At 31.7% G+C, this 18,904-nt stretch overlaps 2 protein-coding genes across 11 annotated transcripts in view; one reads left to right on the top strand and one right to left on the bottom strand.

The window, feature by feature from the left end:
• gpp (DOT1 like histone lysine methyltransferase grappa) overlaps positions 1-3,991 on the bottom strand; it is a 107,987-nt gene extending 103,996 nt beyond the window's left edge. For 2 of the 6 annotated variants that reach the window (XM_070107091.1, XM_036373541.2), the window contains exon 1: positions 2,020-3,991. The gene's annotated coding sequence lies outside the window, so the exon portion shown is untranslated. The remainder of the gene's footprint in view (positions 1-2,019) is intronic. The other 4 variants (XM_070107076.1, XM_070107080.1, XM_036373538.2 and 1 more) reach the window with 4 other exon arrangements.
• Positions 3,992-4,621: 630 nt separating this feature from the next.
• The window catches only part of Dmtn (transmembrane and coiled-coil domain 2 protein Dmtn), a 43,204-nt gene continuing 28,921 nt past the window's right edge, over positions 4,622-18,904 (top strand). The window contains exons 1-2 of one of the 5 annotated variants that reach the window (XM_070107099.1): positions 4,622-5,006; positions 5,175-5,323. The gene's annotated coding sequence lies outside the window, so the exon portion shown is untranslated. Of the gene's footprint in view, positions 5,324-18,904 lie in introns of all 5 variants that reach the window. The other 4 variants (XM_070107097.1, XM_070107105.1, XM_036373543.2 and 1 more) reach the window with 4 other exon arrangements.

Raw genomic sequence — 18,904 nt, 5'->3', positions numbered from 1 at the left:
CGATAGAAGTGCGGATAAGTATTTGTTATTATTGCCAATATATTGTAGCAATAAATGAAACTTTGTACGAGTTCCCTGGACAACAACAACCAAGAAATCGAACGAACTACTTTTGTATATTTGGCTCAAGTGTTCAATTGGACCGACACACTAACTAACACTCACGCTAACGAAAAGAAGAACGAAAAGTGCCCGTAACAAAATATGAAGGCACAGCTGAAATTAGACGAATATAAATAACAACGTCAACAGCAAAGTGTAATAGAAGAAATGCGGTAACTGCAGACGGAGCCAAGAGCAGTAATATATAAAACAAAGAGCAAAAACAATTTATGTATGTTGCAATGGCCAGCTGCAGCCGATCAGAAGACAAAACTTAGTAATAAAAAGCATTGCAGCGTTAAACAACGGCAGCAGCAGACAACAAAAATGCCAACAAACAGTGAAAAAGCTAAAATGCGAGCTGGTGATGATGATGTGCAAGCGGGTGCAAAGGCACCTGCCTACGTTAGTGTTCCGAGCTATCGATAGAGGTGTGGGGATGACGGGGGCGGCAGCTGCGACACGAAACTGGTTTCAAATGGAAACAGCAACACACAAACACATTGTACGAAAAGGAAACTTAAATTCACAGCAAGCAGAGAGATAGACAAAACAGAAAATACCATACATATGTATATATATATTTACATATGTATATGTATGGACAGTTGGCCAAACTCAGAAGATAGTGTGGCCATACATAGTAGAAGCGGCAATTGAAATTGAAGTGAAGTGCGAGCATAAAACCAAAGCACTGATGTCGACAATGAAGAAGAAACGTAAAATAAATATAAAAAAAACGATTATATTGTATTCAGCCGAGGCATATAACGCGAACGACGCGAGATAAGCAAAGCAGCAGCAAACCATGTACATGCATGTGAGCGAGTAGAATGCAGCATGAAAAGCAGCGCTTGCCATAGATGCCGTGCGATGGCCAACAAGCTTTTTAAAAATATCATGGAAGCAAAAAAGATCAGGCAGACAGAATCGAGTGCGACCGGTCGACAGTAATGCACACACACATTTATTTATACACCTTTGTGTATTGCTTTGAAATAAAATTCACTACTAAAAGTTTGCTGCATTATTTTACTTGTTTAGAAGCTAGTGACACAGCGAACTGACGTAGAGTCGCAAGAACGGAGAGACAAACAAACAATCAGTTAGCATGTGTCTTGTCGCCGCTGTAGCTGCCCACTTTTGCTGCGCGCGCCCAACTAACTTCACAGACTGCAGTAGATACACAGAATTTGCTAGCATGATTTTGTTGCTTTGGATATACTAACTATTGCTTAAATTTAGTTTGGTTCTTGATTTCAGCTGGCTGTCTATAGCATTTAAGCAATACTATTTGTTACGTAGGCTGTTTATAAATAGTTGGTTTATTTGCAGCCGTTTTATAGCGTTGAATTATTAGAAACAAATATTTAATTTTTTAATAAGTAGTAAAATGTCTGCAATAATTGTTTTCAGTTTCGATTAAACTATGCTGTTCATAACTCATCTTTTGAGGTTAGGCCTTTTGATTTACAGTAAAAGTATGCAATAATTAATTATAATAATTATACTACACTAAATATAACCTTCTCATTTATATTGTAAAGTACAAAGTCGAACGAAATTTGACAATAACTCCGAGATATACATAAGTATGAATAACTCAAACCGGCCGTCACACGAAAAATCACTTGTTTCAAAGTAATAATTGAAAAATTGAGGCAAATTTGGTATTTGTTTTTTAATATATATTTATTACAAAAGTACTTTTTAATATATTCAGATGATAACATTTATTCACACATATATAAAATGTTTGGCAAAATCAATGTTATAATATTGTTGGTATTTTAATTTCTGCAAATCTTTGTATTTGTTATGAACTGCCATTGTTTTAACCACTTATCCAAATATGTACATATATACATATAATATATGTAAATTTCAAGTTAAATCAAATACGACAATTATACACACCTTATTTGATTGATTTAAATCTCTATGTTGACGAGCGCGACCGCGATATTTCCACAATACTCGCTTGTTTTTTATGCATTAACATGAGCGAACGTAAACTTTCTCACGCTTTCACGCTTATTATAAATTTGTATTTTGTTATAAAAATTCCTAGCAATGTTTTTATTGTTTCAACGCTAATTACATACTTGTACACTGCAAACAATCTGTCTCGGTTATAACACGCGTGTTAGCGCTTATATATTTTTGCGGCGAAGACATTGCTCTATTCAATTTATGAAACCGTAAATTTAAATTATAATTATTGCGATTTTTTTTTCTTTAATGAAAACGAAAATTACACGTTTAGAATATACATATTTTGTTCACATTACATTTGTTTCATCATATTAATTTTCTACTTTATTACACATACATTGATATCTACTAATTATTTTTCATTGTTTCAGTTAGTAAACTCGAACATATAATATTTATATAATGGTTTTTTATTTACTTTATTATAGTCTGTTTTTTTTTTTGTATTTTCGCAAACGTTTTCAAAATTTTATATATAAAGGCAAAGGAATGCCTTGAATCCGCGGCGCAAAGATATTTTAAATAATTTTTATTTCTCACCAGCAATTAATATTTTCACCTCCTGTTTTTTTCGAATATTTAACAACTGATTTCAATTTACGCAATTATTATATATATATTTATTGATTTCATTTCTCGTTATTCGTATACTTAAATGAAAACCTTCAAAACTATGTACCATTTAAATTAAATTTACAATAATAAAAATAAAGTTGTGCACAAGCAATTGCTTGTTGTAACTTATCGTATCTTTATTGTATAACAGTTGTTCAAACTCTACTCTGCTTTGCTTTCGATGAATTTTCGTAGATATGTACATGTTTTATACACTTATGAAACCACCCGTTCTACGTTTTTATGATTTTTTATACGTTATTTCACCTTTTTTATTTCGCTGCTTTCAAGAAAACACACATACGCATGTATATGATTAATAAAAATAAAGAATAAATAAATAAAATTGGCTGCTTTCATTTGCTTCGATGGTGTTTCCACTTTATCTGAATCCTCAGCACTTATTTAATACATTTCCATCCCTCTTTCGCTCTTCTAACTTCTGATTTATACATTCTATTTTTCATCACCATTAGCTATTTTTGTATGTATTTGAAAGACTGCTATAAACTTTACGTTTTGACGTCTTCAGTCGTATCGTCTAGCTCAATACAGGCTGCAGTCAACGTCAGCGTCAGTGTAGTCGGTTGTTTTAATCGCGGTTGTTGTTATTGCAGTCGCTGTTTCTGCTGTTTTATTTAATTGATTCGGTTTTTTTTTTACTTTTTGCTTGCTGCTTGTAGTTGTTTTTATTATTTTTGTTTCTTCAGGCTCTTAATTTTTTCAACGTTTGCATTCTTCTCACATACGTTTTGCACTTTTCGCCTTTTTTTCTCTTCCATGGCATACCTCTATTCAGTTCAATACCTTTAAATAATTTCTGGTTCACACGTTACACATTTAACTTTTCTTTTATGTATTCATTTTTATACTTTAATAATTTTTATTACGTTTTAGCTTAAAAACTTTTAATGAACTCATAATCGTCACTTTAATAATTTTCTTTGCTCAACACATTCGGTTTTTCATTCATACTTCTTTCTTCATCTATCTATTTCAATCGATGCTCATTTCGGCTCTACACAATATTCCTTTTTCACTTTACTTTTGTTTATAAATTAACGAAGAACATTCAAATCACTCTGACTCTTTTCTAAAATTTATTATCTTCACTGCTTTGTTCAAATTTATAGCATAATTTCAATTCTCCACACGTTCTATTAACAGTTTGCGCCATTTCCCCCCTTTTCAATTTAATCGTCTGGCTCACTGGCAATTGAAGAAGGAACTGAAATAAATCAACTTTTCACGTTCTCAGGCACCCGACCGTTCCATAGTACTAAACGTTCCTATAGCTTCGCACCGTCCGCTGAATGCGTCATGGCGACGCTGAATTGGGTGTCGGCCATTTTGAAATAGCTGTCAAATATTCAACCAACTTAACGAACGTTCAATTGAGACATTTATTGGCGGATCTTGTCGTCATGGGCGTTGGCAATGAATTGAGGAATTTAGTGAAAGCAAATATCTACTCTACAATAATAAGAGGATTTAACATAGAACTTTGTGCAGAGAATATTAATGAACAACATTTGCGTCTCCTCTATTCATTAACATACCCTGGTAAAATGTTACATCAAATCTATTTGAGCACTAAATTGTACTTGTCACATTTGAGAACATTGACAAAGAAAATAAACTCGCTACTTGCCGTGTGATGGCACTACACATCTTTGGAGCGCTACGGCAACCCGATCAAAACAGTGCTGTGATTGAAATCGGATAAGTTAAACTGATTTTATTTCAATATTTAAACACAAATACTACAGATACATATTTGATAAATTATAATAAAAGATAAAAGTAATTAAGAAACGTGTTCCTGAGAAACTACACACAATCTCTACAAAGTTGATTGGTAGCGCCCTTTTAGGCCCAGAAAATTGGAACATGACAACATTGTTAATTGCTGCAGTTTATTTTGTTGTGGATTTCTTCGAACAGAGTCGCCGTAGATTCAGTCCGATTTAGAAGTGCAAAGTTTTTGTTGTGTGTAATCAGTAGAGAATTTTTTAAACAAAATAAAAGGAAAAAGTGTTATTTATTATACATTCATACCTGCAAAAGCAAGTGTAATCGAGAAAAATGTTATGCGTTTAATGGCAGATTTGTTCGCTTAATTTCCATGTATCGTGTATTTAATTCGTAAACTGTTATTCCACGCTACATCGTTTGGTTGATTTTGTATTTAAGATTAACTTGAAGAAGTTAATTTTGTGAATGATTTCTGCAATTTTCAATGCCAAGATTGAAATTATAAATCAATTTTATGGCGTGTACGCTACCAGAAAAAGGTAAAATAAAACAAGCGGAAAAGGTAAAAAGAAAATGAAAGAAAAATGAGCACTTAGTTTACTTTGTATCTCTCGTTGAAGTGAAAAAGAGCTAGAAAATTTAAGTTGGATTAACATTTGTTTCAACAGTTTCAATATATTTCTAATAAAATACTATCTATAAAATAGAAAATTTAGTTTTGTCTAAATAAATAACGAAGAAGTGAATTACCTTGTAAAAAAAAGGAGTGTCGTGCGTTGTACGGGAAAATTGCTAACGAAAGCAAAACAAAACGAAACGCAAGAGAACTAAATGGAAGACAAACAATAATAAAGGGGTAAGGCACCTGGAAAAGTATTGCATAAACTTTATTTAAGAAATGCTAAAAAGATAGAATGTATGAAAATTATTTAATGTAATTAAGTGGAGAAAGATCTCGTGTGTAGTCACAGCTCCCATAAGAAAACCTCAGTTGCTTTAGCACAGCACGAAAATACAAAAAGTAAGAAAGGGCCAAGTTCGGTTGTAACCGAACTTTCCACTATCAAGCAAAATATATAAAGAAATCTCAAACGAGTATACCGTTTGACTGTGCAAGAGTATAAAATGTTCGGTTACGTCCGAACTTAGCCTTTCCTTACTGGTTTTGCTTGCGTTGCTTTTTTCTTCAAATTAAATAAAAACTAAAATATGGGAACAAATATTAAGCTTTTGTGTACTTTATTCAGTATTTTAAATTTGTCAAACACTTCAAAATTTATTTATTTGCAAGTTTTGTCACATTCGTAAACAGCTGATTCGAAATACATACCCGTTTTAACACCGAATTCCGAGGTTGCTATATATTCTAATATTTGTAATCAAAAAATAATTATAAATCCATGTACATATGTATGTGCATAAAATACAAAATGTATGACTTCAATCGCGCATAAAAAGTATGCATCTAAGTTCACGTATGGGAATGCAATAATTATAATATATCAATATAAAATGTTGATAAATAAATTAAATCATCGAAATAACTTCAACGCTGTGGAAAAATATATGCTTACAAAAGTATGAACATAATGATTAAAGCAATTAAAGAAATAATAATAAATTCAATTATATTTAATTTATACTGATACCAAGAAAAAAGTTGCGACCAAGAAAGTTTACATGCATTCCAAATCAATTACAGACAATCTACAAGCAACTGGTGCCTAACATATTTATACATATGTATGTACTTTGCCTCTTATAGAAATCGTCTGATTGTAATGGAAAAATTATCACAATATACTCACGCCTGCCTATCCGACTTACAGTTGGTGGGATGTCAAACTGGTAAACTCCAGCTCACAAATCGCATTCTATCTCGAGTAAACATTTATAGGATTATAAGCTACAGAAGACAGGGGCATATATAGTGTTAACAATGGCGTGCTGGTCATGCTACAACAATGATCACACAATTGAATTAAATGTATTTTAATCTGCGAAGCTAAACAAATTTAAATAAAAAAGCAACAAATCATTCATATAAACTTGTATGCACTTGCATGTTTAGGAATTTTTTGTCATGAATATTACCGGTGCACTGCTGCTGCTGTACCTAAACCTTCGAACTTACTTTGTCCGTAATTGTTTCATAATTTATTAATAACATATTCACGTTATGGACACCAATTTTACCTTTTGCTCCTCCAATGCAAAAATATTTCATTTAGATTTACAAGTGGCGACAACATGTCGACTGATGGATATCATTTGTTGCATTTTGACATTTAATGTTCACGCTTATTTGTATTTGTTTGTGTCATTACCCACCTTGTACTCAGATTTTATTTATACTTTTATTTAATTTCATTCCATGCTTGTTTTTGATATTGCTGTTGCTAATGCCCTTATGTTCGTACATTCGTTTGCGTTTTATTTACTGGGTCTGCTGGCGGAAACGTTCACACTTGAGCTATTTGCTTACTAAGCACTATGTCACCTACGGCCATTCTGCCTGTATGTTCGGGCATTCGTTGCATCGCAAAACTAAGCACACATATGTACATAGGTACATGTTTATGTATATACATATGTACGAGTGTACTTGTAGGTTTATTTACTTTCTTTGCTTTCTCGCTGGTTTTCATTGATGGTGCCGCCACCTGTGACATAAACAACTTAAATTGTTGCTCTTTGACTTTATTTTCTTTATATTTAAGTATTAAATACATGTGTATTTACATATGTAGGTGTATAGTATATTGTGAAGCTTTAGCCGATTTGATTCGGGGCGCTGAGGTGTTATCTTTAAACAATTAATAATTTTACTTTCCTTAAGGCCCTTTAGTATTTTATACCTTCTGCTCAACGCAAAACGAGACTTTATCCATAACTCGACAAGGACATGACATATGGCCATACTTTTTTTTGCTTAGGTTGGCAGGACTGTTATATGTTTACATGTCAAATTTGAGCGCGATCTGTCACATAGTTTTTTTTTTACGGCACTATAAACAAGTCAACCTCGAGTGTGTTTTTTGAATTTTACTATGGAAATTAACGTTGAGCAAAAATTGTTTGTTTGAAATTTTGTTATTCCAATGGAATAAGTGCGACGGACGCAATGAAAATGTTGCAGAAGGCATATGGGGAGTCTTGCCTATCACGTGCAGGTATTTTTGATTGGTATAAGTCGTTCAAGGACGGCCGTACATCGCTGGAGAACTTGCCCCATGATCGTCGTCCAGCAACGTCAATAAACGAAGAAAACGTCGAAAAAGTAAAGAAAATTGTGTTGGAAAATCGTCGTGTGACTGAAAGAGAGATAGCTAGTGAGCTCAACATATCAAATGGATCCGCTCATAGCATTATTCACGATGTTTTGGGCATGACACCAGACATGGCACCGTGTGACTTTTTTCTTTTCCCTAAACTGAAATTGTCGCTTCGTGGAAAGCATTTTCAGTCGATTGAAGTCATAAAAGAGAATTCAAAGAAGGAACTGAAAGCCATACCTAAAGCGGCCTACCAGAAGTGTTAGGAAGATTGGAAAAAAAGGTGGCATATGTGTATCGCCTCTAATGGTGACTATTTTGAAGGGGATAAAATAAATATTGAAGAATAATTAACCGTTTTTGTTGTTTGAGCCAGTCTCGTTTATATTTGAGCAGAAGGTATTATAAAAACAAATTGTACAGCATTTTACATTTTTCTCCCACCCAATTCAAAAGACGACCGTTCTCACTCTAAACCCTCAAAAATTTAAAGTTTGCCAAATTAAATGCACATGCACTATACATTTTTTAATAGTTAGCACTTGCCAGCAGATTTCGTGGGGCGTACATATAAACACAACATATCCACAAATTTGTCACTAGGCAATCACAGCTGACCAGTTTGACGGGCACTTGTGTGCATGATATGCTCAGTTTTTTCCCTTTTAAGGTCGTACGCGTGTTCTTGTCGTGAACAGAAAGTAAAACTGAATGCGAAAATCCATACCGTCTGCTGATATTGCTGCTTCGTCTTTTTTTTAAACAAAACCCTGAACATCACGCTTTTTATACTCTGCATTCATGAATGAATAATGAATTTTTTTTTAAGACTGCACTTTGTTTGCATAGTTACTTATTTAAATATTGTTTAATACAATAATGTGTATGCAAAAAGTTTTTTTTTTGCCATACTAATAATTTCCGCGTACGTTTTTGTTATTTAATAACTGCCTAAAGGTTTTTATATCTTTTACTAATTAAAAAATATCAAAAACATAAAAAATCTTAAATAAATCTATATTGTTTTAACTTAAAACATGCCCCGATTGAGTAGACCCCAGACAGTTTCTAATTATGTGGTCACCACTGTATCAAAATAGATATCTCACAATTTTGTACTTTTCCTATTATAACAATAAAATCTACTTTTTTTTTTATTTAAAAAAATTGTTTAAATAGTCATAAAAATTTTCATTTATGTATATAAATAATATTTTTGCTCAATTACATACGCCGCCTTTTTTGTAGCGTCTGCATATCTAATCATCTTAGATATAAATTCACATGCTTTTGAACGTTTACACCAGTCAACTGAAGGACAGATAAGAGTAGACGAAAAAGGATTTTCATTGATTTATGACTTGGATCAGTGTTGACATTTATAATGACAGAAATGTGTAAATTCTGGTACTTTTTGAATCATTTCATGTCCACATGTGCATAACGGTTTAAATTATCCTTTTGGTTGCACTTTGGTTGTACCCTTCATATTGACACAGTAGCTTTCTAAGCCACTTGTTTTATAGTTCATCTCTGTAGTATTTTTATTTGCCATTATTACGTAATTTTTCAAAATTTTAAAATATTTATTTTAAAAAATGTAATGTTAAATCCATAAAAAGAAAGAATAGTGCCTTGTATGTAAGAAATGAATTTACGAAAGAAGCTAGCCACGCGAAATAAGCATTTTTATTAGATATTTAATTCCACCTTTGTCATTAGAAATGTTCGCTTAAACCGCAGCACTGTTTATTTACTTTACAATGCAAATTGCAATTATTCGCCATAATATATTTAAATTACTTGCCAATCACCCCGTTGCTTAAGCATCATACGCGCAGCTATTGTATTTTTTTCGACATTTTCCGCGCCTCGTGTCACTGCGTGACAGTTTATTTTTAAGTATGCATATGTTGCTGTATAAGAAACTGGTTGCATACCTTTAAACACTCGTCGAGTTATTAATTGCCATTTCTTTTCATTCACGTATACTTTTGACGAGTAAGCAAGTAGTTGATCATTGCCTAATTTTTGTTAAATCGCTGAAACTCGTGAGAGCTAATCGTTGAATTCGCGTGCGTGGCATTGCAATTGACAATTTGCTGGTCAGTCTGCTTGGCTGGCATATTGTCTATGTCAATTGTTTTTTGTTTTGTTAAGTAAATTTACTTAATTAAATTATTTGTTCGATGCATGCAATGCAACGAATCACAATAACAAAAAATGCATTATTTTGCTGACACTGAGTCGCGTCACTGAAACTATTCAAAGCATGTGCTTATGTTCCTTAAGTTCTGTGGTTTACGTATCGTTTTTTATGTATTGTACTTAAGAGTCTCGCACCTTCATCAGTTTGTTTGTCATTTTTGCGTGTGCCAGCCAGTCGGTAAATATTTTGCATTGTCGACAATCTCATTCTATGACGTCAACTGTTGGCTGGCGAAATGTTTCTAACTTTTACATTCGTTGCTAATTATTTTCGCACTTCGCTTTTGCATAGTAGAGTAGGTTTTTATAGGAAAAAGAATTAACTTGTATAAAAAGGTATATGGTATATATACAAGTATGTACGTATCGGATTAATTCCGCATATGATAGAAATTGTTTATTCAGCTTACCACATGAATTCTTGCAGATTAATATTTTTTAATGAAATTTTACTTAAAATATAAAGAATTGAGCTCTCTATTAATTCAAGTTATTTTAAATAGCTGAAACTCGTACAATTATTTTTATTTTTTTTTCAATTTATTCCTTCGTATGCTCTGTCAAATGTCTAAATATTTCAACGTAAAATATTGCTTGTTGTCAACTTATTCTGTTATCTTTGAACAATTTTATTTTATTCGTGCTACATAACCTATTTTTCACTTGATGATTTCGTGTTGCCTACGCTAATCCCTCGTTAATCACTTGACAGTTATCAGTATTTTTCTGTTTATGTTCTGCAAAAACAATTCTTGCGAAATTCCATTTTCTACCGATAACCAATAACCCCACCATTTTTTTTAAATATTTTTATTACTTATTTTATTGATTAATCACACTTTGGTTATCGCATATGTTCTACAAGCTCCAAACTAAGTAATTACATACCATATATTTATTGCACATACTTATATTATAAACATATGTAAGTAACGTTTTGCCCAAAATGTATTTAACCGAAAATAAATACTCGTATCTTCATTGCGTGCTCCATATGACGCATTAATTAAAATCTGTCATTGAACATTGAGTCTTGTTCTAGAGTATAAATATAAAATATACTATATTTGTTTGCTTTCACGCACATGCATACACATATGCACACATATTTAGTTCGAATATGAAAATTTTAACCCGGAAAACTATCTCTTAAATAATAACTATATTCTTAAATAATATTTTCGCTATTGCAAAGAGAAGACTAGACAATGTTGATGAGTGTACTGGTGCTGAAACACAAGAAATAATTGATAATATCTCTTTTTCAAAATGAACAGATGACAGCAGATCAGCGAATTTCCTGATTACGTACCAAATGTTGAGGCTGAAGCTCTGATACAATACAGACAATGTTATAAGCGACTTGACGAAATGTATCAAATTATCGAAGAAGTAACACGAGTCGAGTTCTTTATATTGATAAGTCTACTGCGCCTAGCAAACCAAACCATGGACAAAACGTGGTTCTAAAACGAATCGGTCGTTGCTGAAACTAGTCGAAACTACCGAGATAAACGGTAGCCTATTCTCATATGTTCTAAAAAAAGAATAACGGTTGATACTCTAGGGCCGGAAAACCCCAGGCTATCCGCTTATACAATTAATATAAAAGTGGCGTCGTTGGTGTGAACCAAACGGTGACGAAATACACCATTATTGATCTGGTTTGTTTGCACAGACAAAAGACGAATTCAGTAGCTTTAGGTTTCCGATCAAGGGAAACTGCTTTAAACCCGCAACAAATGTGTGAAATACTATAGAGCCAGTAAAATTCTAGACTGGCCTTACCCCCCTAAATGAAAGTGAAGTAGTATTGTAATACATATAGTGATACTATTCCGGCCAAAATTACAGTTTAATCTGTATTCAATATTCAATTTGTTTTAAGCTACATACTAAAAATGAAGGATATTGTTATGATATTGTTTAAATGTGGATGTTTAATAAAATTTAATAATATATTATAAAAGAAGATCTGTAGAATTTTTAAAAAACTTTGGTAATGTTTTTATTTTTTTGTAAAAATATGAAATTATATTTTGAAGATATTATTGAAGGCAATCATTTAACTAAAGTCTTTATTTATGATTGGAAAGTCGGAAAATGCTTTTTGTTGTTTTAATTGCAGTCAACTGCAACAATGATTTTTAAGCCTATTCAAATATACTCAATTAAAATGCATTTATTTCAACAAGTAATATAATACAGATAGGTTAGATTTTGTATATTCATACATACATATGTACATGTATTTATTAAATTCTCGCTTGGGTGGCTGTTTGAGTCAACTGACAGTTTGTACGCGCCTTTTGGCAAATGCAAAACGCAAATAACCAGTTGCTGACTTGACCAGTCGACCACATCTGGGCTATAACTTTTATGGCTACATTTACCATGATTTTAATGAAATTGGTGTGTGTATACACCTTTGATTATACAACTAAACTTCCCACCACATTGTATTTTTTTAAGAAACACGCACATTCGTGTAATTTACGTTATAACAAAATCAACAACTCAAGTACTGCACGTGGGTTGAATTGTTGTCTATATACAATTTCAGTCTTTTAAGAGGCGGTCGCAGGTTTAAATGCACATTTTTAGTGAATCAACATTAATGTTATGAATAAAGCGTTTTCTTTACATATGTTTGAAATCATCAAATTTATTTTTAAATCCCTTTATGCCATGCCTATTTCCGTCATTAATTATCTATTGCTATGCTGTCCATTATAATATGGCCACATCACCAAATTAACATTTAAATTTTATTTATTTATGCACCAGCTACATTTTTATCTGCTCACCACCTAATATTTTATGTTGTGTCAATTGCAAAATATTGTAGTTGTCCCCTGTCATGCTGACAATTGAATTCAACATACATCGAAAAGTGTGAGGGAGACCATTTATTTTCTATTAGTAGTTTTTTATTTGCCGGAAATGTGAAAAATAACTACTTGCGAACTTATTACTTTATTTTACAATTTTAATGTGGGAAAATCTCAAAACTAAATTGTAACCACTAGGCAGTAACTATTATTTTAACTCATACTAATAATAAATAAGAACAGCTTATGAAGTCGTGCAGCTAATAATAAACAGCAAATTCAAGAAAGCTTGCCTATTCGCATGCCAAAAGTTCAACGAACAAATTCACCTAACTGATGAAGAGTTGATTGCCTTGTATGACATTGTAAACAATCAATCTAAATGCAAAATAATCATCCGTGAATAGAGTTTAATTTGATATCAAAGTGTTTAAATTTCGAGATCAAAGTAAGCCATCGTGCCCCTGCTCTTTTTCCAAACAACTCGACGATTTATTAAAATTGCCAAACAAACTCCTATGCTCTGGCATTACGAAATCAAATCGCTTGTATGCAGTGAAAGCAAGAAATTAAATTAAGAAATTAGGATATTTTATATATTTTATATTACAAAGTTCTTAAAACTTCAAAAAATATCTTTCGTAGACACCCTTTCATCATTAGCCAAATGACCGCTAATTTTTTTGTTAACGTAATTATGTATAGTATAGATATGTATTTGCAACTTATACAGAACAGTGACGAAATGTACTTCTGTATACGACTGTGTCAAGTGTGATGCGCCAAGGAGAAATAACATCGACCAATGAAAACGCGCCACCGCACTTGTAGTCGCCAAATTTGTGCCAACGCATTTTTACCTGTGTTCCCGTTGACCTTTCGAACGGTAAAACTTATTAGCGTAAATTTATATAGATGTATCTTCAAAGGTATTAATTAGTTTAATTGCAAGTACTTCTAGGTGCGAATATTACAGGTATTTTTTTTATTAAAATTTTGTTAAATTTATTATATCGTAAAAATATTTTTTATAAAAACAATATTTTATTAAAAGAATATTAACAATTTATTTATTCAATGATGAATATATTTAATAAAATAGTTTTCAAATAATGGAAATTTAAAAAATTATTTTCTTTATGAAACACTGAGAATTTTGAGATTTTTTGCTACTGATGAACTAACGTTAAAAAAATAATAAATAACAAAATTTAATTTCTGTTATTAATTTTTTGTTTATTTATACTTTTAAAATGGTTTCTAATTAATTAATAATTCTTTATTTAAAATAGTTTCAAGATTATTTTTTTGCTTTCCTCTCCTTTTTAATTATTTGAATTAGTTAGTTCAGCTTGAAGGGAGCGGAGCTTTTTAGTGGTTTTATAGGTTAGTGTTAACTCTGGAAAATATTCTGGAACACTGAGTACTTCATGAGAGCGAAGCTAAAACACATGCTGGTTAAATTAATGAGTATTGTTTTCAATGTCATTTTTTGAGATAATTAGAACTGTGTGCAGTCGCATATGTGTGTGTGTGCTTTAAGCCTTTCACTTTGCTAAAATCTGGAAACTGTTTTACATCAGTCTCACACGTGGCATGTAAAGCAAACAATGCTAATTTCATAGAACATATGAATTCTGATAAAAATAAAAAACAAAATTATCACAACACAAAAGTTGGAATTTCTTTTTTTTTTCGTACTACATTTGTATAAATATTTTTTATGTTATCACATAAAAGGTGTGCACTATAAAATCCACATAAAACTTATTGAATCCGATGACTAAGCCGAAGACGCTGCCATTTGCGCTGATATAATATTCCACACGGTTCGCTTGTTTGGTTGCTTGCTTGACTGTCTACCGGCTTGCTCTTGACGGCCTAGCATACCTATAATTCGTTACGTGTGTACGTAACTACACACCATGCATATGTGCACAGTTGCTCACGAATAACTATAAACTATAGGAGTTGACTATTCATGGAAAACTGTTACGCAGCTCCATCAAAGCCAAGTCCAACGAAAATAAAACTTAATTAAGTAGTATTTGCTTTCCGGTTTTCTATTTTTGCTACTCACATTTATGTATATTTGTTTTGCAAATGCTGTAAAAAACTTTTCTGAGTTATGTATTGACTTTTAGTTTTTGTTTTGCTCGTATTTCGCCGAATACTTGAACGGTTTGCACGACGATCTTTTCTCGTATTAACGTTTTCGTGGCTTGCTGTGTTTTGTTTTGGTTGTAATCTTCTATGCGCCAATATTTTGCGTAAATATTATGCCATGTTCTGTGTGTGTGAATGTATTTAGCAATATTGATTGTACTATATAATGAATCGCGCTGGCCAAGGTTACGTAAAAAATTTGTAATAACATTTGCAAGTTTATCCGTTCGTACCAATATTCTCTATGAATTATAAAAAACTACAATGCAATAAGAAGCGGGATTTATGATGATATACCGTGTGGCATAAATTTAACTCTGACGAAAATCAAATTGGGAAGCTCTTAATCTTTACATTCGTCAATACACAGGGGCACGTGAAATACGAGTGCTCGAATTTTATTCGTGATGCGAACTCAAAGTATTTCCGAGAAAGCTTTGAAACCTGGGCTTTGTTGCTCTTTATCGAAGTAACGATTATAGTCTTCTCACTGTGTTTAGGGGGTAACATCCACTTGAAACACCGATCAAATGCTATTTTTGTGAATTTTTATTTTTATAATTTTATTTTACGACTTTAGAACAAAAAATAAACATAAAGAGAATTTAATGTACTTTTAGAATTAGCGATCAATTTTTAAAAATATTGGATCCCCTTGTTTCTATAGTCGATCTCCAGAAGGACCTCCGAAAAAAGGTGTCCGGCGGTGAGGCAGATATTTCGGCGTCAAATTATCTGAGACCAAAACCGATGAAATTTATTATTATGATAGATGAATACAGGTAAAGATCGAAGGAATAGTGCAAATTTAGATTTTTGGGAAAATGGCGGTTTCCCAAAGAAAAAAATTAATTTTTTGTGAAAAAATTTACAATTCAAAAAATCGAAATATAGTTAAGAAAAATTTCAAGCCGATCGGTTCAGCCGACAACTCTGAAAACAGCGTTTCGAGAAAAACGCGTTTAAAGTTTTCGGAACCTATTGCACTGAGTTACAAAATTCTTACAAAGATAGATAGAAAGATTCATATCTCCAAAACTATTTGTCGAATCTACTTGAAATTTTCGGAGAATATTTTCATATACATGTACATTCAAACTCGATTTTTTGAAAATTACAAGTGGATATAACCTCTTAACAACAGACATCACTTTGCTAAACCTGGAATATAGATTTCGTATTCATTTTATTATTTGATTTTTTTATCTAAACTATCATAACTAGCTAAGAAATTTTTAGTATAATATATACGTTTACATGCATACATACAATTATACGTTAATATCTTTGATAATGGCTCAAATCGACTTAAGATAAGTTGGGTATTTTAATTTTTACCGTTTACTCGTATCCATCACCTAGGGCTAATAGTAAGGATCAGCTTTGCAATTCAAAAGTATTATAAAATACAACGTCGAATCTGGAATAAGTTAGTCGTATGATATAAAAAACTTAAGTATTCTTAGACTGTTTTAAAAATTTCCTCAAGATAATGTAGATTGTTCTCTCTATAATATTTGCCACTTTGACATTGAATGCTCGGTCGTGTATTCGGTACGTTAAACTTTGTTCTGAAAATGTATTTAATCGCAGAAAAAATGCAAAACCTGTTTTACGTTAAAACGAATGAAATGTTAATTAATCTTAGTCATCACACCTACTTAATTCATTTCTCCAGAAGTTTTGTATGTAACTCATTTATCTTGTATTTTATTTACTTCATAATTTAACGTGTTTTAACTCCTTACTTTATAATTTAGGGGGTTCTCATTCAATGTGAACGCCTAGAATGTACAAATTTGGTTTACTCGCATTACTCATAATTTATACCGCTACATAAGGTGCTGAGTATAAAATGCTCTCATTTCACACAGTCATATGTTATTTTTTTGTGTTGCTTCATATTTCTTATTGTTCTATTCAGTTGTGAGGGATTTGCTGGTATCTGAGTGCACGTGTACTCCAAAGTTGAAGTTGCCTTGCTGCTTATACAGGTAGAAAAACATTTATATTCCTCAAACGTTCCAGCAATTCAAAACTATAAATACAGATAATCGGCTATGGTTGGGATGTATAGGTAATAACCCGTATGTGTTGCTGCAAACGCATACATGAAATTTGAAATAGTTTTATTTATTTATTTTTTATCATTTATTGAATGTTTAGTTTGACTCTTTGCCTTCTTTCCTTTGTACTGTGAATTTTCTCTACCCGTTTCTTGTCTACGAATGAGTGTCAGGCAAGACATTCATCAATTATCAAGTTGTCAGTTTGTTAGTTTGGCTTGTGTGTAATATTTTACCCATACGGCAGCTGTCATAGCCACATCACCGAATCTTGTTGTTATCTATTACCTTCACATATTGGTTATTATGCTGGTAGACACGATTTCACTATTCGCTGCCAGTTTTTAATTACTATTGTTCTTTGTTTTTTCCCATGTATTATTTTTATTTTTTGTTTTCTTATTTAAATGACGGTTAGTTAATTTATATTGTCCCTTTTGTTTTCGATCATTTTGCTTCGATTTCATGGCTTCGCTGGGTTCTGCAACCATTTTTACTTTCTTATATTATTTGGGTTTACCCTTAATCATCTTTATTGTAAAGTAAATTTGCCGTCTAATTGCAATACACAGAATCATGCTATCTAGTTTTATGACAGAAGATGACATTCTTATTTATCCGTAGTTAGGTGCGACCAATGACTCAACAGTAAACATTTTCGAGCTTACATACAGGGTGTAAACATATTGAGGTGTTTATTTGTTTTACCAGGAAACTGATGTTCATTTAACGGAAAGAACATTTGACACTGCCTGAACTGTTCTGTGTTTAAGTCTCGGTAAAAGTATAGAAACAATTTTAGTTTTCTATACCACACAACATAAAACAATTTATTAGATCAATATAAAAATATTAAATACTGCCAATATTCTTAAATAATTTCAACGGATTTGATTACATTAGACAATAACAAAACTATCCATCAAATACAATGCTGAAGATTTGGGCAAAAGAAAGGCCTGTGTGTGTTTTGTTCCACATGGAATTAGTGTAGAACAAAAAATTAAACGAGTTTTTGAAAATATTATGTTTAGGTCACACCTTGTATTTTTGAAATTTATCTTCAACATCACATTCAAAATAAAATAAATATCAATTACTTCTTAGTCCACTGTTCATACATATTCTCTAACTTTCCCTGGCTTGTTATTGCGCTTACTTTTTTGTATGATAAAGTGTTCGTGGATTCGTAAAGATATTTACAGTTGTATTTGTCAGCTTAGTAGTAATTAGTAACTTTGATTGATTTTTCGTCAACTTTTTGCAATCGCTTATATGGTATATTTTATTATTATCTAACGTTACTTTAATGTACGATGACCATAAAGCCACTTGTGTAATGTACAATGAGATTACTTTATTTGTTCAAACAAAGTAATTAACAATACCTGTTTCTATTTATTTTTATTAATATTTATGCAATAACACACCGTGCAGTAGTTATAACATTTTTATTATTTTAAATTATGTTTTTTTTTTGTTATTATTCAGTTTTTAATTGCCAAAAATATTGTAAATTCTGTTGAATTATAAATATATGAAAATAAGAAAGTTTTAGTGATTTATTTGGCTTTTAAATTTGTTTAAACATTTTGGTTTTCTGTTCTTTTATCAGCGAATATTATACTATGTTCGCACTAGTTTATTTAGAGTAAAATCGTAATTTAAGCACAAAATAAATCATAAACTAAATAAAACGAAAAAAATATAGTGTCTTTTTTTGCTGAACATTAAATTTTATTTAGAATCTGTCTTATTATAGAATTGACAATTATTAAATTTGTTGCCAAAAATAATGTTGTTGAAGTACAATAACAGTAATTTACAGGTCGGTTAAAAGGTTTCTGCGCTCGAAATGAAAAAATACTGTTTTTGTTAATCTCCTTTAACT

Source organism: Bactrocera oleae, chromosome 2 (assembly GCF_042242935.1).
Source record: "Bactrocera oleae isolate idBacOlea1 chromosome 2, idBacOlea1, whole genome shotgun sequence".
Taxonomy (NCBI): Eukaryota; Metazoa; Arthropoda; class Insecta; order Diptera; family Tephritidae; genus Bactrocera; species Bactrocera oleae.
The sequence above is the reverse complement of the archived record's forward strand: the minus strand, read 5'-3'. Positions and strand labels throughout refer to the sequence as shown.